Here is a 25,915-nt window from a genome sequence, read left to right on the forward strand (position 1 = left end):
GAAAGCAGCCACAAAATGACCCAAAATACAGGTCCTTGCAGTATAGGAATGGATGGTGTATGTGATGTGAATTTTCTTAGTCCCACGACAGTCTCTGCAGTTTACACATCTCGTCCTCTAGTCTGAAATACAAAATAGGTGAATTTCTATCTTTTATTGGGTCAGCACAGAGATTGCAGCTGGAGATGGCTGCTGATCCTAATCTTTGACTATCGTGTAGCTATCAATAGGTTTCTTCAGGAAGTCTGTATCTGTAGGAACCTCTGGAAATGCAGATGTTCATGGAACAGTTGAGTCTATGTAGCCCCAGGCAGCTGTTTCCAAAGCATCGATTTCGGTTCTAAGGATATCAGGGAAAAGAGTCTCGCTCAATGTGGGTGATGAGGAGGGGGAGACAGGCAGTGGAACCAAACAGCAAGGGATCTTTCAGAAACCCCATCAGTGAATGTATAAAAAAGTTGACTAGATCATTGCTTGTGAGGGATGGTCTAGGTAGAATTAATCCTCTTGGGAAGTTGTGAGGGGAGAAATCAGATGAGAGATACCCCCTTCATGAAGCGTGGGGGTAAGCACCCGGTCCAACAATCCCCATCATGAGACCTTATAGCATGGGTAGGCAAACTAAGGCCCAGGGGCCGGGGCCGGCCCAATCTCCTTCTCAATCCGGCCCGCGGACGGTCTGGGAATCCGCCTGTTTTTACATGAGTAGAATGTGTGCTTTTATTTAAAATGCATCTCTGGGTTATTTGTGGAGCATAGGAATTTGTTCACACCCCCCCCCCCCGAATATAGCCTGGCCCCCCACAAGGTCCTGGCCCCCCACAGTGGACCGGCCCCCTGCTGTAAAAGTTTGCTAACCCCTGCCTTATAGCATACGCATTTTTAAAACGGGCTGGGGGAGGGTAAATTCAAGCAGTAGGTAAAAAAAATCAACAGTAGCAAACAACAGTCACCCCTGGACTCAGGATTGGGGCCAGCATGTGATATCCTCGGGCAGCTTCCCAGTGCTCCAGCAGTGACCCACCTGACATGCTTGCAAGAGGCTTTCTTAACCAGTCCTTTTGCCCTGATTAAATGCCAGGCTGCTAGGTCTGAGAGCTGCCATTTTAACTTTTCCCATTGCCCTGAACGTACTGTCGCTCCAGGACACTGGAAATTAAAATGCCAGCTTCATTGCAGCACGGCTGCTTTCTGCTGTGGTGCCACCCACTAAGATTACTGGGCTGACATCGGAAGGGGAAACTTAAGAGGGTATTTTGCTAAGCGCCTCACTCAAATGAACTGGCCACCCCTTGGGTGGGGCAGGTAAGATCCGAGGGGAGTTCAGGAAAAATCAATCTCTTCATTGCTCTCAGTGACCAGTACTGAGTTATGGACAGCTGACAGCTTTTACGGCCACTGCTGCTGAAATCCCAATTTCCTACTGCTCAGAGGAATAGCCTCCATTTCCCATCCCTAGAAGCTGTTGTCTGAAACAATGACAACAATGCCACTGCTGTTGAATCAGCAGCGTTTGGTTCATCTTGGCTTGGTGGCTGAATGTGCTCTACTGTGGTAGAGGGATGCGGGTGGCGCTGTGGTCTAAACCACTGAGCCTCTCGGGCTTGCTGATCGGAATGTCGGTGGTTTGAATCCCCGCAGCGGGGTGAGTTCCCGTTGCTCGGTCCCAGCTCCTGCCAACCTAGCAGTTTGAAAGCATGCCAGTGCAAGTAGATAAATAGATACCGCTGCGGCGGGAAGGTAAACGGTGTTTCCGTGCGCTCTGGCACTCATCGCAGTCCTCCGTGCACCAGTAGCAGTTTAGTCATGCTGGCCACATGACCCGGAAAGCTGTCTGTGGACAAACACCGGCTCCCTCGGCCTGAAAGCGAGATGAGTGCCGCAACCCCATAGTCGCCTTTGACTGGACTTAACCATCCAGGGGTCCTTTACCTTTCTTACGGTGGTAGGCTGGCAGCACAGAGCCAATGAGAAGTGGCAGTGGTGCCTCTGAGTGAGCTGAGACCTCGCCTTTCCTCTGGCCAAGTGGTTCCAAACTGGAAGGAAAGCATGGCATGGAGCGAACATAATTTTAATCACTGTCGTTACCTTGCTTGGGCTTTTTTATTTTTTTGCCTGCTTTGTACCCTTTTCAAGGGCTTGTGGGGCAGGTGCCCCTATCGCTCTGCCTTTGTTACACAACCCTTTGGAATCCTTTGAGCCAGAGTATTCTCGCTGCTGCAACTCCTGCACTGTGATCGACAGAGAAAGAGAGCGAGGGGGAGAGAGAACTTTAAAAAGACTGAGCTATGCTGAACGCTTCCCTTTTAAGAAATGTCAATGGAGCCCTGCAAACTGCTTATGATGATCTGAGGCCCCCACAAAGGATTGGCTGGGAGGAAGGAGGAGCAGACCAGCCACAGCTCTCAGGCGGAAGCAAATGGTCAATACTCCCACTAGGGACAAACCACTACACAAGAGCGGCTGAAAATGCTGAGGCAGTATTTCTGTAGCAGAGCGAAGCTCCAGCGGGACAAGGCTAGCAGAGGATGAAGGAGGCAGCCGTGCTTTTTTTGCTTTCCACACCAGCTCCCTCGTGTGGGTCTTGTTTGTTCTCAGCACCTTGGGAGGTAGTTTTACGATAGGATTCGGCTCCAATTAAAGCAGAGCGAATCTGCCCAATCATGCACAGATCAGGACTTTCTATTACTGTACTGGTGTTGCCATGAGCCCAGAACTATTGATACATGAATCTGTCTGTAATCCGCAGCCGTGCTTCAAATCTAGCAGCATCTCCTGGAGAAGCTTTTCTCTAATTCAGAACATAAGATTCTGAGCAGGTGTGGTCAGCAGTCAAAGCCATCTGTAGTGCTCCTGAATGTGAATCCCTCTTGCTCCAGTGAAACTTCCAGTTGTTTCCTGTGAATTTATGACCAGACCACCTACTGGGGACGACGACCTCCAGATGTTTCTGTTCCTTGACCTTTGGCTATGCTTGCTGAGGCTGATGAAAGCTGGGAGTCCACCAACACCTGAAGAACTATGCGTTCCCCACTCTTGACCTACCTTTCAGTTTACGAGCGTTTGTTTATTACATTCACTTGTCACCTTTCCTCCAGGGAGCTTAAGGTTGTGTCCCTCCATTTTATCTTCACAATGACCATATGAGGTAGGATAAGCAGAGAAAGAATGTGTGTGCATTTGTGTATGGCCCAAGGTCACTCAGAGAACCTCACCACCAAGTGGGAATTCGAACCTGGCTTTCCCTGATTGTGGCTTGACTCTGCACCAAATGGGACCCTTCTGTGCTCAGGTCAATCAGTTTTGCTTCTTTTGTTTCTTGGGGCAAGGGTGGGGAATCTGTGGTCTTCCAGATATTGATGGGCTACAACTCCCATCATCCCTGACCCCTGGCCATGCTGGCTGGGACTGATAGGAGTTGGAAGAACTTTAGGAAGAACATTAGGAAGAACTTCCTGACAGTAAGAGCTGTTTGACAGTGGAATTTGCTGCCAAGGAGTATGGTGGAGTCTCCTTCTTTGGAGGTCTTTAAGCAGAGGCTTGACAACCATATGTCAGGAGTGCTCTGATGGTGTTTCCTGCTTGGCAGGGGGTTGGACTCGATGGCCCTTGTGGTCTCTTTCAACTCTATGATTCTATGGATTCCAACAACACCTGGGAGGTTCCACATCTCAGGTGGTGGTGGTTTTCCATCCAGAGCTAAAGCCCTCTATTGTTCCTGGGTGTGGTTAGTTGAGTGGTGAGTTCCCACCTCCCACCAGTAGGAATCAAGACACGTGACACAATTATATTAGGTTAATGGGCTAAAATTGGCCACAACTTTATTGGTTACAGGTAAAGATTGGCTTAGGCATTGGTCCTATCCACCTATCTGGCTTCAGCCTGTTTGCTTGAAGACCGGGAAGGGTTAACACCAGCAGGGGCAGCCCTGCTGATGCACATCAACTAGGGACTCCCCTGGGGTCACCGCTCGGGGGCCCTGACCTCCATAGGCTTCGGAGGAGGCCAGTGTAACCAAAGTAGCTGAGTGACCAAAAAGGGAGATCCCGGGCTGCACTTGCCTTAAATGAGGCAAGCCACACCCCCTGAGCCAGCCGATTAGCTGGCCAGGGGATGACAAGGCCCAAGGATTCCGCTGATCGCACGGGGGCTGGAAGCCAGCCTCCGCATGCGTGTTGGGGGCGTGAAGTCCGCAACACCACTTCCTCCCCAGGTCGGAAGTGGCTTTGAGAGACAGCTGGTGGAATTTCCAGGTGGTTCTCAGTCCCGGCTGTTGTTAGGAAGCAGGTGGAGGACAGGTGAAACCAGACTACATCTCTGGAGAGTAGGAGGATATCAAAATGTGCACATATACAGCAACATCAGCACACATGCACCAGTACAGTGGTACCTCAGGTTAAGAACTTAATTCGTTCTGGTGGTCTGTTCTTAACTTGAAACTGTTCTTAACCTGAAGCACCACTTTAGCTAATGGGGCCTCCTGCTGCTGCCACACTGCCGGAGCATGATTTCTGTTCTCATCCTGAATCAAAGTTCTTAACCCGAGGTACTATTTCTGGGTTAGCGGAGTCTGTAACCTGTAGCGTATGTAACCTGAAGCGTCTGTAACCTGAGGTACCACTGTATTACAAGGAAGGAGAGAATGCTCAGAAGCACGGGCCTTTCCCAAATGCTCACAGAGGGCACTTGTAAATATTGAGCCTATGGAGCTGAGCAGAACTTTCCTGTGCTATGCAATGGAGATAGAGAACCTTTGCCCCTCCAGACGTTGTCAGATTCCAGCTTCCATCAGCCAGTGCAGCCAACATGAGGAATGATGGGAGTTGTAGTTCCAACCATTTGGAGGTTTCCCCGTCCCTGCTATAGGAAAGCGGTGTCCACTGACAACCCATCAGATGAATGGAGGCAGCAGAGAGCCATGGTGCTTTGCTGGATCAAGAGAGAGAGCTTGAGCTGTCGGAAGAAGGCTATGAGGGAGTGACACATTGGGGCCATTTCTCAGTGTGCAACTCCTGGGTGATGCCCCAAGCTGCAATTATTCTCCAGGCATGCAGCATGGAAGTAAAACAAATTTAGCCTTTCATCTATGCGCGAAGAAAGAGTGATCCATTTCATCACAGTAGCACCGACTTATAAATAGCTATTTGCCTTGTTGCTTGTGAAGAGTAGGGAAAATCCCCTGTAATGGAATCTTTCCAAAAGTTGTTTTAAGCCATGGATCACTAGCTTTGGCATATGTGGGCAACTGGATTACGGGGATGTCTGCGAGTTATTTGCAAGGCTGAATTCAGAAACATCTGAGCATCTTCATGACCGTGAGGTTAGGCTATGTAGTAGTCTCAAAGAATAATCAAGTTGGAATTGTACCTGTTATTAACATAAGAAGGGCCTTGCTGGATCAGGCCAGTGGCCCAACCAGTCCAGACGCTATGGGGAAGGTCACAAGCAAGACCTGAGCACAACAGCACTCCTGCTGTTTCCAGCAACTGGCATACGGAAGCACGCTGCCCCTGACAAGAGGTAAACCATAGTCACCATAGCTAGTCGCCATTGATAGTCCTGTTGTTGTTGTTGTTTAGTCGTTTAGTCGTGTCCGACTCTTCGTGACCCCATGGACCAGAGCACGCCAGGCACTCCTGTCTTCCACTGCCTCCCGCAGTTTGGTCAAACTCATGCTGGAAGCTTTGAGAACACTGTCCAACCATCTCGTCCCCTTCTCCTTGTGCCCTCCACCTTTCCCAACATCAGGGTCTTTTCCAGGGAGTCTTCTCTTCTCATGAGGTGGCCAAAGTATTGGAGCCTCAGCTTCAGGATCTGTCCTTCCAGTGAGCACTCAGGGCTGATTTCCTTCAGAATGGAGAGGTTTGATCTTCTTGCAGTCCATGGGACTCTCAAGAGTCTCCTCCAGCACCATAATTCAAAAGCATCAATTCTTCGGCGATCAGCCTTCTTTATGGTCCAGCTCTCACTTCCGCACATCAGTACTTTAACTATATGGACCTTTGTTGGCAAGGTGATGTCTCTGCTTTTTAAGATGCTGTCTAGGTTTGTCATTGCTGTCTAGGTTTGTCATTGCTAGTCCTATTCTCCATAAATTCACCTAATCCTCTTTTAAAGCCATCCAAGTTGGCAGCTGCCTCTTGCAGGAATGAATTCCATAGTTTAAGTTGTGTGAAGAAGTCCTTTCCAACATTCAGCTCCATTAGATGTTGCAGCAAAATTTGAGAGCAATGGTCACATCATAGGAATCTATTGGTGCCGCGTGAAATGGCCGTTGCGCTGCCTGTTCACCATGTTTCTCTTTGTCCAGTTGCTTTAAATAGTCTGCAAACCAGCAGCTGGCTTATTAGCAAAGAGCAGTGTCCTAATCTGTGCCATTTTCATCCCCCCCCCATCCCATGCTCCTCACAATGACCTCTCCCGCTTTCCTCATTGCTGATTTTTTTGTTTATGACTTGCAGGGAGCAACTGTGTGTGCCTTTTGGCAGCATGTGTCTTGGTGAGCTGGTTCCTAGCTAGGCCATTGGCTGGTGGGATAGCCTGGAGAGAGGAAGTGCTCAGAAAATATTTGGATAAGCAAGAGGCAAGGGCTGAACTGGACCACTGAGTTGATTGGCTTTGGCAAGTCCTAATTTCCTCCCCTTAATCTTAGCCCCACACATCAGGGGATTTTTGCATCTCATGTGGCTTTTAATATCTAAGGCCTGAGGGTCGCTTTATTACCCTCTTCACCTCTGCCCAATAGGTTTATTTCTCTTTGTGTTTTTGCAAATCTCTTGAAAAGACAGAAGGCTAGGCTTCAGAATGTTTCCATTCAGAGACTCATGAAGCTGCTCTGAGGCCATTCAAGGCTTCAGTGTAACAACGTCTTTGACATTTTTTTATGTGCAATGTGCATCCTTTGCCCAATGGGTTCTTAACCAATGTCAACAGGGATTGAGGCGCTTGGCAAAGAAGGAATTATCTGCTATAAACGGCAAGCGCTGTCCGTGGTGCTGAAACAGCAGCTAGGCTCATGAGAAGGAAACCGGTTCCCTTGTTGCAGGGCAAAATGCAAGCCTTTCTCCACGACTGCTTCTTCTACCAGGGGTAGGGATAGGAAGGTTGGGTGGCAATCCTTAAGAACCAAGCTTTGGAACAATGGTGAGATAACGATACCAGCATTAAAGGTCTGCTGATATTGCACAACTTTCTCTGTGTACCAGCTCTGAATGGCTGTATCCAGATGGCAGCATCCTACACAGCCAGTTGTGAATTTTAGTTATGAATTATAAAGCCATAATCCAGCACAGAATTGGGTAACCTTGAACCCCATGGTGCTAACTCCTATACAGTAGCAATATTGGACACCTTAGCAAGATGAACAGCAGCTAAAGAGGTATGCTTAACTGTGTATTGGAGTGTATTGAAAGCAGTGCACAGACAACAGGAGTCTTAGCTGGATCCCAGGGTTGTGCAACACTCTCTCATTTTACACCTCTGCAAATCACATGGTCAGCGGTTCACAGAGATGTTTGGCCTGTTGGCTTCAGGGGGCTTTGAATCAAGATGCCCGTACCTTAGGACACACCTGTAGCTGCAACTAGGAGCAGAGGCGGCAACAGAGGGAGCAAGTGGAGGCAAGCACTTTCCACCCCCACCCACTCCAAGCAAGTAGCTTGCCCTCCCACCCATTGCTGGACCTCTGAGGTTACTTGAAGGAATGGTACTCTCCCCATACAAATGATAACGGAATCACAAACTGGAAATTAAGACTGCAGTCGTAAGTGTGCTCACCTGAAAATTAGCAATCAAATCAATAGGACACGTTAGAGGAAAGGTGGAAGCAGAAACGTGAAATCTGTCATGATCTCTCTTTCAGAAATCTTAATATGTGGGACAAACCTCTCTCTCCCCTCCCCCCCATCAGAATGCACTTTCCTTCTGTGTTCCCCCCCGGTGTTACTGTTGACCATTTGAAGGGAATAAACATAGTATCTTTATACTAATTTGGCATAGGCCAGTGCCATCTTGAATTACTTATAATGTGCTTTTAAAAAACCCACCCATATTTCATGGGAAATGGTGTAAGAGAGTGTGTGTGTGTGTGTGTGTGTGTGTTACAACACAGGAAGATGGATAGGAAAGAGTCAAAATCTGACTACTTCATTAGACAGCACATTCCCTCTTCCCCACCCCATCCCCTTTCATTGAAGTAATTGGTTGATAAATAGGTTTATACACTGACTGTAAGTGTATTACAGACTGTTGAGGTGACTTGCAAGCTAAAGCAAGAAAAAAGGATGATGGAAAAATCTTTTTTTAAAAAGAACAGCAAATCAGAAGCATAAAAAAATCAGCATAAGCTGTATAATAAATAATAATAATGCAAATCAAACAACAAACCAGCAGCCAGACTTTAATAAATGCATTTCTGCAATGACCAGGTTCTAGTTCAAAAGGTGAGGTCTGTAGTCATTTAATTTTTGTGTCCCGTTGGTTCATTGCACAGCTGTCTGTGTCCACAAATCGTACCAATCTCCATACATTTGCAAACCAGAAGCCATGGACAGGTATCCACAGGGGACAGAACAGTTGCCATTCCTAAGGTGTCAGTAACTCAGATCGATGCAGGCAGGGAACAATTTTGCATGCTGTCACCTAAAATAAAAGAAGGCCCTTTGTTGGGAGCTAAGACCATACACAAGAGAAAGCAAGTTTAGCTGTAATGCTAAACTCTGTTGAATGCTTATGTACACATTGCTTCTAGAGCTGTCCTCTGATATAATTGGCAGGGCTTCCCCCTTCTACTTATTCTGGGACCTGTAGCTCTGCAATAGCTCAAACAACGTTCCCTGCACCCTTGCAAGACCACAATTTCCTTATGCCTGCAAAGCATATGGCCCCTTTTCCGGGTACCACTTTTGTCCTCTGCCTGGCCTTTAGCATCCCAGCCTCATGTAGCAACAAGAGGCCCACAGGCATTTTCATCCAAAGACTGATGTAATGCTGGGGGGAATGCCAGCAGCGTAGGATGGAGTCACCTAGTAGCTGAGAATCAGGAATCGGCTGATGTGGGAGGCAGCAGGTGGCTGAATGAAGTAAGCCCAGACAGCCTCATTAGAAAACAGACGGGTGGCTCATCTATCTCCCAGCTTCAAGTTCTCACAAAGGCAGGTGCTGAGGCTGAGCCATTAACCCTGGAAGGAAATTTATTGTTGCTGGAAAAGACAGAGCAAGGTTATGAGTATATTTGCCCCTGAAGTATGAAGGTAGAGAACACCTTAACAAGGCTGGGCAGGCAGTAATGGTGGGGTGTGAGGACTTTACAGATTCCTTTCAAATGTCAACCCTTGGGGCATGCAAAGTAGTCCAACAGTGCTTCTGAGCATGTGCAGAGTGCATTCACACACATACACCCTTGCCATTCACATATGTGGCTGGATAAGGCAAGGGTTCCAGAGGCTTGCTTTTTGGAAAATGAAACACAGAAGGGTGGATTTTGTGGTTTGAATATTTGGAGCAATGTAATGGTGAAAGCTGACATCACCTTGCCGACAAAGGTCCGTATAGTTAAAGCTGTGGTTTGCCCAGTAGTGATGTATGGAAGTGAGAGCTAGACCATAAAGAAGGCTGGTTGCTGTAGAATTGATGCTTTTGAATTATGGTGCTGGAGGAGACTCTTGAGAGTCCCATGGACTGCATGAAGATCAAACCTATCCATTCTGAAGGAAATCAGCCCTGAGTGCTCACGGGAAGGACAGATCCTGAAGCTGAGGCTCCAATACTTTGGCCACCTCATGAGAAGAGGAGACTCCCTGGAAAAGACCCTGATGTTGGAAAAGATGGAGGGCACAAGGAGAAGGGGACGACAGAGGACGGGATGGTTGGACAGTGTTCTCGAAGCTACCAGCATGAGTCTGACCAAGCTGCTGGAGGCAGTGGAAGACAGGAGTGCCTGGCGTGCTCTCGTCCATGGGGTCACGAAGAGTCGGACACGACTAAACGACAACAACAATGGTGAAAGGGTAAGGAGAGCTACTCTCCTAGTAAAGGGACACATATTTGGGGATGGCTGGCCAAGCTAGAACTCTGGCCTGATAAGTAGGGCCAAATTTATCAACAGTCATGAGAAATATGCAACAGAAGCCTGCCTGTCTCTCCCACTCCAGACTGCAGCTGGGGGATATCATATGCTTAGCTGCGCCCCCACATTAAAACACCCCCACACACAACTCTCTCATGGTGGGTAGAAAGTAAACATATAGGGAGGAGATTAAGGAAAAGCCTTTCTCGATGGGCTAAGTTTTAGATTTATTTATATGGGGGAGCATTCAAATGTGTCGTTTCTGCCGCCACCCATTCAAAGTGATACAGTACAAGAAGAATTCTTTCAGGGGCTAACTTTGCACAGTTGGTCTGGTCCGTAGCCTGGGAGGAAGGATGAACTCCCAGAAGCACTCAGCAGCATGCAAGGCATGTTTTTTCACACTCTCCCATCCCATGTGATGGTGCCTACCCCAAAAAACAGGCTTGCATGCCTGGCAAGAACAGGTGATGACACATTGGATGAGTCAGCCCATTAAGTCTCAGCGCTGACATGACTCAGCTCCTGGGAATGGCTGTTCTTAAACATATGTGTAGAAGAAGCAGAAATGCTCTCTCCCCCCCCCCCCAACCCATCTAAATTAGGCTGCTGAAATAAAGAGAGCTTGGAGTGGGGGGGGGGGACAAGGGATGCGTTTTTGTGTGACAGGAGTATGAGCACAATTCCGGTAGTGAAAACAAATTCCTGGACTCAGAGGCTCCCTGTTCGTAAATTCCAAAAGTCTGTTGTTCCCTATAGAACACTACTTTGCATTTGATTCCAGTATACCTGAAGGAGCGTCTCCACCTCCATCGTTCAGCCCGGACACTGAGGTCCAGCGCCGAGGGCCTTCTGGCGGTTCCCTCGCTATGAAAAGCCAAGTTACAGGGATCCAGGCAGAGGGCCTTCTCAGTAGTGGCACCCACCCTGTGGAACGCCCTCCCATCAGATGAGATGATTCTGGCGCTCATCTCGCTTTATTGGCCAAGGGAGCCGGCGTACAGCTTCCGGGTCTTGTGGCCAGCATGACTAAGCCGCTTCTGGCGAACCAGAGCAGCACACGGAAATGCCGCTTACTTTCCCGCTGGAGTGGTACCTATTTATCTACTTGCACTTTGACGTGCTTTCGAACTGCTAGGTTGGCAGGAGCAGGAACAGAGCAATGGGAGCTCACCCTGTCGCGGCGATTCAAACCGCCGACCTTCTGATCAGCAAGTCCTAGGCTCTGTGGTTTAACCCACAGTATGTAGCGCTGGATAGTGTGATATGGTGAACAGTTCCTCTTAAAGGGGTCCTCCACATTTGCCCTCTTTACAACTGATTCTTGTTGAGTGGGAAGCAAGAAAGGAAAGGAAAGATAACTCCTGGGCAGCAAGAGCCAAGTATCCTCGTTAGCAATACTAATGGGATTAACGCAGGAACTGGCGTCCGAATGTTGCAGCGAGTCTCAGCTCCGCTCCAGGTGCCCAAATGCCCTGGAAAGCACGGCTTTCCGATGGAGCCAGTTCACAAGAGTTCACCAAGCACCAAGAGGTCAAGAGCCATTTCACAGGGAGCCTCGTGGGGCCTGCCTTATGCCTCCCTCTCATGGCCGCTGCTGCTTCTGGGGGGGGAACTGGCCTCGCTCCACATTACAAGGGTTAAAGTCGATGCCATCCGGATTACTGTCTCCTTCCCTCCTAATTTCCTGATGCTACAAGATGGGGGTGGGAGGGAAGGAGGGGGTTGGGGAGACGATTAAATTACTATGCTATTATCTCCCCCTCATCAAGCTGCACTAAACCTCCTTGCCTGGAAATGGAAGAGACAGAAACTGACTCAACTTAATGGACTCCTTGGTTCAGAGAGAGAGAGAGAAAAGAGAATAGAGTTGGGTCCTCCGGGCAGGAGATAATTTGCCGCCCGCCCAGGCAACATGAACAAGTTCAGCACCAGGGGCACCGTCTCCACTGCTTTTTCCCTTTTGCTAAAATCCAATTATCTTCCAGATGACGAGACTGCGCAAGAGGCCCCTTGATCCCTAGGCTGAGGCACGAGTGCAGGGGGCTGGGGGGGGGGCAGGAAGGCTGCCAGAGCACAGGCCAGGACAGCCACTTCCTACTGTTTATTAATCTCTGGGATGTGGCTGTTATGTGGCTTGTATGACGGACCAATGCTGGGATGAGCGGGAGCTGAGTCGAGTCCCATCTCCAGTCTGTGGGGGAGAAATTCAGTTCCATCTGCGTTTTCTTTTTCTTTTTTTAAAAATAATATTTATTGGGATTTTAAAGTTACAAAAGAAAAGAAAGGAAAAAAGACAAGAAAAGCAAACAAACAAAGTTAACAATACAGATCAATGATAAAAAAGAAAAAAGAAAATACAACATACCAACATCAAAAAAATAAAAACAAAAAAAGATAAATTTAAAAACAAATCCAATAATTCCATATTCTTATCTTCATTAATTTATTTCCTTGACCTCCTCACACCTCCCTCTTTTGTATTCTAATTATCAATTTTCTCAGCGAATCCTTTCCATCTTTCACTATATTCTGTCCTTTAATTATCTTAATTTATTTTAACCTTATCTCACCCTAAAAAGAAAAAACCTTAGCATTTAAAAAGTTATTTGTACATAACTCCTTATAACATTTCTACTAAAGCCTAATGCCACCTGCGTTTTCATGACAGCCTGCCCCATTCACGCATTGTCTTTCTTTTCTTAAAATCATTTTTATTTGGTTTTACAAATACAAAATTATTTTTTGAAAAACCAGATATATATCCATATAGAGTGGTTGTGCTGGTCCCAGGGGGATGGTTACCATTGGCGTGGTCAAAGTCTGGTCCTGGGTCACGAGTCTGGAAACAGTTCACAAAGAGCGAGGCGGGGTCCGAAGAAGGAAGCCGGGCGGGGACGGGAACTCTGGAAGGACAGGACTGGGTCCGGGCAGAAGCAGGTATTCAATGACGTTGCTCCCGCAACCTGGGACCGGGCTGACTGGCCTTGATCTTCTCTGAGGCCAGGGGCGGTCCCGGCCCCCAGGAGACCCGCCTCTCCTGGCCTTAAGGCGAGCACTCCTCCTGGGAGAAACCAGTTCCCTCCGCCTCTCTGCCCTGAGCCTCTGCAGTTCAGGAGAGGCTGAAGGGTTACTGGACCCAGGGGAGACTCACCTGTAGGCACTGTGTCCTCAACCACCTCCGGAGCCAGAGTGGATTCACCTGGTGCCTGCTCCTGAGGATCCGGCACAGGTGCAGGTGCTTCAGATCCAAGGCCCTGCCCCAGCTCAGCCGGCCCTGGAGGCGGGGACTCCTGTGCAGGCTGGGGTTCCTCCGGTTCAGCCTCTGAATCGGATTCCCAGGCCATCACAGTGATACCTCGGGTTACAGACACTTCAGGTTACAGACTCCGCTAACCCAGAAATAGTACCTCGGGTTAAGAACTTTGCTTCAGGATGAGAACAGAAATCGCGCGGCGGCAGCAGGAGGCCCCATTAGCTAAAGTGTTACCTCAGGTTAAGAACAGTTTCAGGTTAAGAACGGACCTCCAGAACGAATTAAGTTCTTAACCCGAGGTACCACTGTACAGAGATTCATCCAAATCTCATGACTTCCCTCCACCCCCTCCATGGGGTCCCATTTTAAACATTTAGAACTGCACATTCTTCCACACTCTGACTTTTATATCAATTCTTATTATCCATGTTAATTATTACACTACAAGTGAAATCAAAATCCTGCCAATGTTTCCATCTGCTTACAACGGTCTCCTAAGTAACTTATACATTTCCCCCATTCTTTTATAAAGTTTTTGTCCTCTTGGTTTCTGCGTTTTCCAGTCAGTTTTGTCATCTCCACATAGTCCATCATCTTGGTTTGCCATTCCTCTCTGGCAGGGACTTTGTCTTCTTTCCATCTCTGGGCTAGTAACATCCATACATAACATCCATTATGTTGTTCCATACATAAAAAAGTATTTCCTACTCCCTTGGAATGTTGGCACCTGTAATTCCTAATAAAAACGCTTCTGGTTTCTTAACAAAGGTTATTTTAAGCATTTTTTTTCCATTTCATTATATATCATCTCCCAGAAAGCTTTTGTTACCTTACATGGCCACCACATATGATAAAAGGTACCTTCTTTTTCTTTACATTTCCAGCAGGTATTTCTACTTGTCCTATACATTTTTGCCAACTTACTAGGAGTCAAATACCACCGGCACATCATTTTCATATACAGTGGTGCCTCGCAAGACGAAAAGAATCCGTTCCGGGAGTCTTTTCGTCTTGCGGTTTTTTCGTCTTGCGAAGCAAGCCCATTGACGGAGTAGCGCTATTAGCGCTATTGACATTTTAAGGGCTAAAAATGGCTTTTTAAGGCTTGGGGGATTAGCGGTTTTGCTGCTAAAATGCTTTTAGCAGCTTAGCGATTCAGAAAAAGGGGTTTTGGAGCGGAAAAAACCCCCCGAAAATTTTCGTCAAGTTTCGTCTTGCGAAGCAAGCCCATAGGGAAATTCGTCTTGCGAAGCGCCTCTGCAGACGGAAAACCCTTTCGTCTTGCGGGTTTTCCGTCTTGCGAGGCATTCGTCTTGCGGGGCACCACTGTAATTTTCTTTCAATGTACAACATGCCGTAAATTTCAAGTCTGTTTCCCATAACCTTTCCCAACTTGCCATTTGGATATTATATCCTGAATCCTTTGCCCAGTGTATCATTCATGCTTTGTCTAAACATTTGAAGGACTTGCCACCGGGGCGTCTCAAACAGCAACACAAGCATCTTTCAAATTTTGCACTTCTCCGAATTTTGCAATGAATTTCTGCAACCAGAACATGTTTATGAAGATGCACATGTCAGGGGAAGGTGTGCATAGGTTGGTGAAAATAACATACAAAGCAACATTATATGGGGGGGGGGGACCTGTTTGAAAAAATATGTATATCAGGAGGTAAAGGTAAAGATCCCCCTGACCATTAGGTCCAGTCACGGATGACTCTGGGGTTGTGGCGCTCATCTCGCTTTATTGGCCGAGGGAGCCGGCATACAGCTTCCAGTTCATGTGGCCAGCATGACTAAGCCGCTTCTGGCGAACCAGAGCAGAGCATGGAAATGCCATTTACCTTCCCGCTGGAGCGGTACCTATTTATCTACTTGCACTTTGACGTGCTTTCGAACTGCTAGGTTGGCAGGAGCAGGGACCGAGCAACGGGAGCTCACCCCGTCACGGGGATTCGAACCACCGACCTTCTGATTGGTAAGTCCTAGGCTCTGTGGTTTAACCCACAGCGCCACCCGCGTCCCAGATATCAGGAGGTATCCACAATTAAATGCTAGCAAAATTTTCGAAGGATTCCGCCCCCCAACCCAAATAAAACAAATCACAAATTGCTGTGGAAATGTGGGAAACTGAGAGAAGCCAAAACCAACAGATTCATCCATCACTAATGGAACAATACCAGAGCTTATTAAGGGCACAATTTGGGTAGCTGTCCAGGACCCCCACAGGAAAATGAGCTGGGGGGTGGTGGGCAAAGCAGCATGGCTGGCTTAGCTTGTTTAAAGTAAATTACCGTAAGTCATTCACACTGATACCATCTAAAGCAGCTATGGGCCAAACTTGGTCCTCCAGCTGTTCTGGGACTACAATTCTCATCATCCCTGGCCACTGGTACTGTTAGCTAGGGATGATGGGAATTGTAGTCCAAAAACAGTTGGAGGGCCAAGTTTGGCCACCACTGATCTAAAGGGTTGTGGGGAGCCTTCGGTAAGGTAGAGTCTAAAGTTACTTTAAATGCACTACTGGAGCTTTCAACTGAATGTGAGCCTGTCCTTTCTATGAAGATGCAAGTGGAATCAGGAACTGAGCTGGCTTGGTCTCTGTGCAGGATTATATATTTAATTACTTGTGGCATTTTTATCCCTCTGGGCAACTTACAGAAATTATGAATCAGTAAAAAATTCAAACATTTAGTCAAGCAGCATCAACATACATATAATAACAGTCCCAATGCTACCAACAAGAAAGAAAGAGTCTTCTTCTGAGTATATTCCAAAGGTGGCGCTGTGGTCTAAACCATTGAGCCTCTTGGGCTTGCTGATCAGAAGGTTGGCGGTTCGAATCCCTGCAACGGGGTGAGCTCCCATTGCCCTGTCCCAGCTCCTGCCAACCTAGCAGTTCAAAAGCACGCCAGCGCAAGTAGATAAATAGGTACCACTCCAGCGGGAAGGTAAATGGCATTTTCGTGCACTCTGGTTTTCATCATGGTATTCTGTTGCACCAGAAGCAGTTTAGTCATGTTGGCCACATGACCCAGAAAGCTGTCTGTGGACAAACGCCGGCTCCCTCGGCCTGAAAGCGAGATGAGCACCACAACCCCATAGTCACCTTTGACTGGACTTAATCGTCCATCGCCTTTACCTTTGTTACCTATTTCAAAGACTCTAAGAAAACACAATCTGCCTTTGGTTGTGGAAATTCTTGGAAAGAGACAATGACAAGATCACCTGGGGACAACTTCAGAGCAAATCAACTATTGAATAGTTCAATAGGTATTCTGTTCCTAAAACTGTTGGATGACTGATTTACCCATCAACACTGCCCAAAGTCTTTGCCAGTTTTCACTATTTTCCCCTTGCCCAAGTGTCCACCATTTAGGCTGTAACTATCAGGCTCAACCAGTTCACATTCCACCTCCCTAGCAAAGGAGGTAAGGGACGAGTCAGTGATGCATCCAGCCCAACTATGGGCTCAGGGTCCTGCTTCAGTTGGTGTGCACAGGTCCTTCTCTTCATTGCACAATGGGGCTTTCAATTAAGTCTGACTCATTCGTTTCCAAATGGGCTGAGGCCGTTTAGGACTGTAAAGGTCAGCACCAACACTTTGAATTGTGCTCTGAAACGTACTGAGAGCCAATGTAAGTCTTTCAGGACCGATGTTATGTGGTCTCGGTGGCCACTCCCAGTCACCAGTCTAGCTGCCGCATTCTGGATTTCTTGTAGTTTCTGGGTCACCTTCAAAGGTTGCCCCACGTAGAGCGCATTGCAGTTGTCCAAGTGGGTGATAACTAGAGCAAGCACCACGCTGGGGAGACAGTCTGTGGGCAGGTAGCGTCTCAGCCTGTGTACCAGATGGAACTGATAGACAGCTGCCCTGGAGAAAGAATTAACCTGCACCTCCATGGACAGCTATGAGTCCAAAATGACTCCCCGGAGCTGCTGGGCTCTTGGCTGGGCTCTTGGCCCACGTGATACATGCATCGAAGGAGAGTAGATTCCATAGGCCACAGGAAAGATTCACCAGAGAAGCCCTTTGTGCTTGTGTGTCCACTCCTGTCCTTATCCCCACTGCTTCTTAAAGGATTCCCTCGGAAGGAAATCCCATTATTTCAACCACCCAAGTAGGTTTAGTGAGCAAGACAGATGCTTCAAATCTGTATATTTATGCCGTCAGATCAAAAGCAGCGGCTTGAGCCTTGAGTGGCTTGCTTTGCAGAATGAAAGGCTGGGAAGATTTGCTGCCTCCCTTACAACATCTACAAAATGGCTCATGAGCAAGTTTAGGCTCCTTGGCGAGGTGCCTTTTAAAAGTACAGCATCTCTCGCAACTCTGCCATTGGACTGGTGGAACAAGCCTCTTCGGACCTTTCTGCTTGAGAGCATGACCTGAGGCCCACCCCATGGGCTACACAGTAATAATAATAATAATAATAATAATAATAATAATAATAATAATAATAATTTTTATTTATACCCCGCCCTCCCCAGCCAAGGCCGGGCTCAGGGTGGCTAACAAGCAATAATAAAAACAAGTTGAATGAATACAACTTAAAAACAAGATTAAAATACAACATTAAAATATTGAAACATTAAAATATTAAAATGCAAAAATGCAACCTCATCACAGGAGGAGAAAGGAAAAAGAAAGAGGGGGAGGGAATCAAATTGGCTCCAAGCCAAAGGCCAGGCGGAACAACTCTGTCTTACAGGCCCTGCGGAAAGAAATCAGATCCTGCAGGGCCCTGGTCTCATGAGACAGAGCATTCCACCAGGCCGGGGCTAGTGTTGAAAAGGCCCTGGCCCTGGCTGAGGCTAATTGACTTCCTTAGGTCCCGGGACCTCTAGGGTGTTGCTATTTATGGACCTTGAGGCTCTCCGTGGGGCATACCGGGAGAGGTGGTCCCGTAGGTACGAGGGTCCTAGGTCCTAGTACTGCCCCATCTTGTGCATTCATGGCAAAATTGCAAAAGGCCACCACCCTGGGAGTCCCATCTGCGTGGGGCACTGTGTCTCTCTGTGTCTGTGCAGCTGTGGGCGCATAGGCACCCCTTTGAACATGTGCACAGCAATGGGGCAGAGACAGCAGAGCGCATGACGTCAGTGCCTGCAGCAAGGTCTATCTTCCCACTTCTCTGTGCATTTAGCATATGGTTGAGGAAGGCCTGGAGCAGAAAAGTGTCTTCCTCCTTCTTGAAGGCTCCAGATTCAAAGGCTGCTAAGATTCCCTAATCATCTCTTGAAGAGTTGCAAGTCTTCATCACATCGGGAGAGTCGAGTAGGTGTCAGACCCTGGCACTTGAGCCTCATGGTTTCCCAATGTAATCTGCAAGTGCCTTGTGTCAGACTAAGGTGCCGTAGTTTAATGGGTGGCGCTGTGGGTTAAACCACAGAGCCTAGGACGTGCCGATCAGAAGGTCGGTGGTTCGAATCCCTGCGATGGGGTAAGCTCCCGTTGCTCGGTCCCTGCTCCTGCCAACCTAGCAGTTCGAAAGCACGTCAAAGTGCAAGTAGATAAATAGGTACCGCTCCGGTGGGAAGGTAAACAGCGTTTCTGTGCGCTGCTCTGGTTGGCCAGAAGCAGCTTAGTCATGCTGGCCACATGACCCGGAAGCTGTATGCCAGCTCCCTCAGCCAATAAAGTGAGATGAGCGCTTCAATCCCAGAGTCGGTCACGACTGGACCTAATGGTCAGGGGTCCCTTTACCTTTACCTTTAGGGTGATACCGTCTATGTCCTATTCCACCAAGAAAGTGTCTCCACCTAGTGGAGCCCAGAGAGACTCGGTTTTCCTTGAGAATGATGAAAGGCAGACCCAGACCTATACCCCGAGAGTGAAAAGGAGATAAAAATGCATTTTCTGTTCCAGCATCCCAGAAAGTAACAAGCAACCAAGAGTGAGAAAGCTACATCTTCATTTGGAGTAATATCATTCAAGACCCTGGCATCCGAAAGCGGTTTGGAGAAAAACAATACGGGAATGAAGAAAGCAGAAAGACATGAAATAAAAAAAATAAGGTCTTATGTAATAATAATAACAATAATTTATTATTTGTACCCCGCCCATCTGGCTGGGTTTCCCCAGCCACTCTGGGCGGCTTCCAACAAAGATGAAAAATACACTAAAATGTCACATATTAAAAACTTCCCTGAACAGGGCTGCCTTCAGATGTCTTCTGAATGTCAGGTAGTTATCGCTTTGACATCTGATGGGAGGGCGTTCCACAGGGCGGGCGCCACTACCGAGAAGGCCCTCTGCCTGGTTCCCTGTAACTTGGCCCCTCGCAGTGAGGGAACCGCCAGAAGGCCCTCGGAGCTGGACCTCAGTGTATGTGTATAATAAAGGTTCATAAATGTACCAAGCAAACACATACATAAATATATAAACCACATGTCTGGGGCAGCGCAGGGGAGCAGCCATGAAGCCATTTTGACTCCCAAACTGACCAAATGTTTTCTCTGCAAAGGCAAATGGAAAAGCCTCCCCATTGTCTTTTCCTTCACAAATCCTGTCTTAAGGGTATGTCTGTGTATAAATAGGGTGAGCCTATGACCTGGCTCAGGAACTAAGTATTTATCATTACAAAAGACTGGCCAGGCTCCCCGGGGTATCCAATCAAGTAAGCATTAACAGGTACCGTATTTTTCGCTCTATAGGACGCTCCGGAGGCTTCGGGTTCCTTTTGACCTGCTCTTTGGGGCTGACGCTGCTTTCCCCCACTGCCAGCCTCAAAGATCCCTGAAACCTTTGGAGCGCAGCAGGACCTCGCACTGAGCTCCAAAGGCTTCAGGCGGCTATCCCTGAAGCCTGGAGAGCGAGAGGGGTCAGTGCGCACCGACCCCTCTCACTCTCCGGGCTTCAGCGAAAGCAATGCGTAGCCTCCGGAGCGTGGAGGGAGCGCTCCCTCTGCGCTTTGGAGGCTTCGCGTTGCTATCGCTGAAGCCAAGGAGCCTGCATTCGCTCCACAGGACGCACACACATTTCCCCTTAATTTTTGGAGGGGAAATGTGTCTGCGTCCTATAGAGCGAGAAATACGGTAACTTGCCAGACAGGAGGTAAACAACCCACTCAGATTTCTGCAGTAGCCCGCCCTTTCTGTGGTGTAGGTATGATGTTTCTGGGGGTGGTCTTGGCGGCCAATTTAAAATGTCTATATAAGGGTGGGCACACCCTGGGTCCTCCTTCTTTATCCTGCGTGTGAGGGGAGCACCCTGTTGCAACAGTTCAATAAAGATCAAGCTTACTAGCTGCTTTGCTTTGCAATATTCTCTGGTTGGCCTCTGTTATTTTCTCTGACCGATGGAGAACCTACAAATGGCTCTTGTGTCCCCCATAAGGGAATAAGGCCATATTTTCGTTTATTACCGTATTTTTTGCTGTATAAGACTCACTTTTTCCCTCCTAAAAAGTAAGACTGTGCAGCTATCCCAGAAGCCAGAACAGCAAGAGGGATTGCTGCTTTCACTGTGCAGCGATCCCTCTTCCTGTTCTGGCTTCTGAGATTCAGAATATTTTTTTTCCCTTGTTTTCCTCCTCCAAAAACTAGGTGCGTCTTCTGGTCTGGTGTGTCTTATAGAGCGAAAAATACGGTATTTCCTCACACCCGTAGCCTCTTACAGATCCCATCACCACTGGTTGGGGATTATGATAGTTTATTAAGATTGGGCAAGCCTCTGGTTCCCCACAACTGGTGCCTTGGGCACATGTTGGGCTACAGTGCTCCTCAGGCCCAGCTAATGGTCAGGGATGATGGGATTTGTAGTCCAAAACCATCTGGGGCGCAGGGCAGGAGTTGTTGGCAACCCTTCTAGAGATGCAAACTGTGGAGGATGGCTGCAATTGAATATTGTGTCCTGAAAGTGGCAGCAGAGACCAGGGTTTCCGTGATGAGTTGCCCTTCTGTCACTTTATAGTGCATACAGATCTGTCGGGAGTCATTCAGCCTTCCTTTTAAAGGGGCTTTCACTTTTCCTAGCACTCTCCAACCACAATATTTTGTCAATGGCAAAATTACATTTCCCCAGACGCTGCACATCAGTTCCAGTCGTTTAATGCTTTGTGGACCATGCCTGAATATCCCTAAGCCATGAGCCACACTCCTCCTGGCTTAGCATGACTTTGCTGTTTTGTGATTTGAGTTCCTTTGTCATTTTTTTAAATTAATAAAAACAGTTTTAAGAGATGGGCTGCCCTTGGCTGCATGGCTTAAGCACAGCTGTGCAGATTTAGCTGTTTAGGAAAGGAAGACAGTAGCATACACAGCAAAATTAACCCTTCACACACTCAGTTCTTTGCCTTTCTTTTTTTCCAAGTTCGTTCCAAAACCAAAGCATTCCAAAACCAAGGCGCGCTTTCCCATAGAAAGTAATGCAAAATGGATTAATCCATTCCAGACTTTTAAAAACAACCCCTAAAATGGCAATTTAATATGAATTTTGCTGTCTAACGAGACCACTGATCCATAAAATGAAAGTAATAAACAATGTACTGCAGTCACACAATCAATCAGTCAGTAGCTGAACTGGGTTCCACACAGTCACAAAAACACAAAGCCACAAAAACGCAAAATAAATAGCAAAAACAGACAGACCTCAGCGTAACACTCATAACGGAAGTGTGGCACTCAAAACGGAAGCATAGCACTCAAAACGGAGCACGTTCGGCTTCCGAAAAAAGGTCGCAAACTGAAACACTTCTAGGTTTGCAGTGTTTGGGTTCCAAGTTGTTTGAATGCCAAGGCATTTGAAAGCCAAGGTACCACTGTAGCTTGTTGCTGCCCTGAAGCCACCCTTGTGAATTCGAGGCCAAGATTAGATTTCAACCAGTGATTCCTCCAGATTGTATCCTTCACCGTTATATTATGCCAGGGTTCTCAACTGCCTCTTCTAATTTGCAGAGAAACGATCGATATGGCTAATGACCTCAAAGGCTAGGGGGTGGGCAATGCCTGCCTCTTATTTGTCAAATGCAGGCTGCTGCTTGCGCCACACTTGATATCGAAATGCATATCAAAAGATGATCTGTGAGGCCTAGCTTATTTGGGGACAGATAACCAAGTTGAAAGGATCACCCCCTGCCTGATTCTAAAATTTTGTCTAAAATGTATAAACTGCTGCTTGAATGGCATTTGAAGGACGAGGAGGTTAAGTCGGTTCTGATTCACTGGGCCAAAGATTTTGGGTATAATATACAGCTGAGTGATTGGGTAAAATTATGGAAAGAAGGTTTAAAATTTACTGCATGCAATGCCCTAAAAGAAAATGTGATGAAAATGACGTATAGATGGTATATTACACCTGTCAAATTGCGTGTCGAGGTCCCCAAGCCACCCTCCAAATAACTCACAATGCACACTTAATTTTTGTTGAAGGTTTTTGGCATAGTTTTGGCCACAACTTTATTTAAATACAAAACCGTGAGTGGTTGTTTAGGCATTGGTTAAGACTATCTGTCCCCCCGCCTGGGGACAGAACTGACTTCCGGGCACCACCGAAAGACAGTGCAGGGGAAAGCAAGTCGGGGAGAAATGGAGCTGAGTCACAGACCCTCAATTCTCATCCGCATGCTCCCCGAAGGCTTGCGGGCCTTAGTCCCATTCCAGGGATTGGACGAAAAGATGGCAAGCCCCAGGATTCCTTTAACAGAATTCCCTTTCCGCAGCAGCCATGGAGGGGCAGGCACAGCCTATCCTAACCCCTCCTCCATTTATAACCAATGCCTAACTGCAACCTTACAAGTTGTGATGATTTGCTACGCAGTAGGCAAAAACCAAATGGCCCAGCCAATCAGCCAGATGGACGAAATTCCTACCAGGCCCCTGCCCCAACGGTAGACAACCCCATGACAGGCATAGCAAGGTCAATGCAACAACCCCTTACTGAAGGGCGGGTGGGCGGGTGATCCGTTGCACGCAGCAAAGAGAAAGCTCCAGGCTGTGTGCAGAGTATTTAAACATTTTACCCCTCCCACCAAAATTGCAACATAACTTTTACCCCAGCAACCCAGTGAACCAATCACTGCCCCAGGCCATCTTTAGAGACCCTGCCTGGTAACAGAGGGGTGGCTCAGCAGACCCCACCGCAACACGTGCTCTCCATGAAGGAGAACACGCTTTAGCGAAAATGTATAGAGTCAGTAATAAATGTTGGAAATGTAAAGAAAAAGAGGGAACATTTTATCACATGTGGTGGGAATGTAAAAAGGTGAAATGCTTCTGGGAGATGATATATAATGAGATGAAAAAAATGTTGAAATATACATTCATAAAGAAACCAGAAGTATTTTTACTGGGCATTGTGGAGAGTGATATAAATAGAAAGGAATGTAAGCTCTTTTTATATGCAATAACAGCAGCAAGAATATTACTGGCCCAAAAATGGAAGCAAGAAGAATTACCGACAATTGAAGAATGGAGGATGAAGTTAATGGACTATGCAGAACTAGATAAACTAACAGGAAGGATTCGAAACCGGTGGGACCAGAAATTCACGGAAGACTGGAGTAAATTTACGGACTACTTGAAAAGTATTTTTGAAGATCAGACAACGTTTGTAGGTTTGCAAGAAGTTTTGTGAGGAGTATTATTGGAAGTATTGCAAAATTGAAGAAGCAGAAGGATGATTTGTTAAGAGATGTAAAGGCAATATAAAGTTAAGAAATGCATAAGAAGTGGTTAAAACGGTGGATCATCAGAAGTGCTGATGGAAGTCTAAAAAGATTGTATAAGTGATAAGTTTTGTGGTACATTTTATAATTTATATGTTAAAATCAATAAAAATTTAAAAAAGAAAAGAAAGGGTCACCCCTGCCTTGAGCCGGGGACAGAATCCCTACACTCCATCTTTCCACTGACGGTATCCTATGGCAGGTCACCGGAAAGCTCAGCCGTGGCGACGCTGGAAAAAAACCCTCTGCTTAATGGTTAACCAGCCAAGCTCGCCTAAAAGATGCTACTTGACATTTCCCCAGCTGCCCTTCCGAGCCTGTTAATGCCACACCGTGGACCGTAGGAGTGCTGTTGAGGGAGGGCGAGGGCGAGAGAGAAATAGCTGACTAGCTGACGTCAATTCTCTGGGACTCTGGACTCTAAATGAGCCGGGCCTGCTACAAAGCAACGTCCCTCTGATACCCATTCAACCATATGTGGACGTCACTGCTCCTTTTCCCCTGAAGAGACATTTCAAATGCCACCTCCCCTTTGCTCAGCCTTCCCTGTGAGCGAAGTTCTTCCCATAGCCAAACGTAAAAAAAAAGACGACACACTGCAGGTAGACAGGATGCATTTCTAACAGTGGTACCTCGGGTTACATACGCTTCAGGTTACAGACTCCGCTAACCCAGAAATAGTGTTTCAGGTTAAGAAATTTGTTTCAGGATAAGAACAGAAATCGTGCTCTGGCGGCGTGGCAGCAGCAGCAGGAGGCCCCGTTAGCTAAAGTGGTGCTTCAGGTTAAGAACAGTTTCAGGTTAAGAACGGACCTCCGGAACAAATTAAGTACAAAGGTCCGTATAGTAAAAGCTATGGTTTTCCCAGTAGTGATGTATGGAAGTGAGAGCTGGACCATAAAGAAGGCTGATCACCAAAGAATTGATGCTTTTGAATTCTGGTGCTGGAGGAGACTCTTGAGAGTCCCATGGAGTTTGACCAAGCTGCGGGAGGCAGTAGAAGACAGGAGTGCCTGGCGTGCTCTGGTCCATGGGGTCACGAAGTCGGACACGACTAAACGACTAAACAACAACAACAACAACAACCACTGTAGTTCATCATGTCTCCATGGTTTCTCCCCCATCCTTGCAGTGCTATGCTGTGGCAATTCAACAGATACATCTCTCCCCCCTGCCCCTGGCAGCATGGGAGGTGCACCTTTGGCACTTATACCTTTTCATGCAGACAGAGACACAGGAGCCCTGGTGGGGACAAGGGAGCTTGGGTGAAATCTTTACTCCAGCGTCGCTCTCCCCATAATAATCCCTGGGAAGTTCGCAAGTAAGGGATGATGGAGACAGCCATCTTCTATTGCTTGTCCCCATCAACTGGTAATTGCAAGAATGCTGCCACCAAACAGGTGCAACCACACTTATTAGGGCTAAGAAGGGGAGCTGCAAAATATTGCAGCATGGAATTCTACTGTTTGAGATATTTTATGTGGTTCCTTCTCTCTCCTGCTTTTCCATTTCCCCACAAAAATTCAGTTAGCTTTCCAAGGCAACTAAATGTGCACTGGACAAATTGGGCTATTTTGGGATCCTCCCACTTTGGGTTTCCCCCTTAATCTTTTTTTTAAAAAAAAAACCTCATGAAAACTGGGGTTTCCTTGAGCCTGTTGATACCTCCCTCTTTTATTTGTTTGTTCCATTCAAAATACTGAAACAAATGGCCAAGCAATGAGATTAACAGCCGGGGGAAATTAGCAGACAGCAAATTCCTGAACAAATATGTTTTTAAATAAGTGTTTGTTCTGTGTTTAGCAAATGTGTCTATATGCACATGAATTGTGCCCTTTCAGCTACATAAGAAGTGGCAGGCTTCCCCATTTAGTTTGATTATACCCCCTGTACCCAATCACATTCATTCAAATCAGAGATGAACCATTA

At 47.2% G+C, this 25,915-nt stretch overlaps 1 long non-coding RNA gene across 1 annotated transcript in view; it reads right to left on the reverse strand.

Moving 5' to 3' along the window:
• The window catches only part of LOC310671749, a 180,354-nt gene extending 159,954 nt beyond the window's left edge, over window positions 1–20,400 (reverse strand). Inside the window, exon 1 of the long non-coding RNA XR_014508146.1 lies at window positions 20,390–20,400. This is a non-coding gene — a long non-coding RNA (uncharacterized lncRNA). The remainder of the gene's footprint in view (window positions 1–20,389) is intronic.
• Between the last annotated feature and the right edge of the window lie 5,515 nt (window positions 20,401–25,915).

The sequence above is a fragment of the Podarcis tiliguerta genome, assembly GCF_965153285.1.
Source record: "Podarcis tiliguerta genome assembly, chromosome: 2".
In the NCBI taxonomy this organism is placed as follows: Eukaryota; Metazoa; Chordata; class Lepidosauria; order Squamata; family Lacertidae; genus Podarcis; species Podarcis tiliguerta.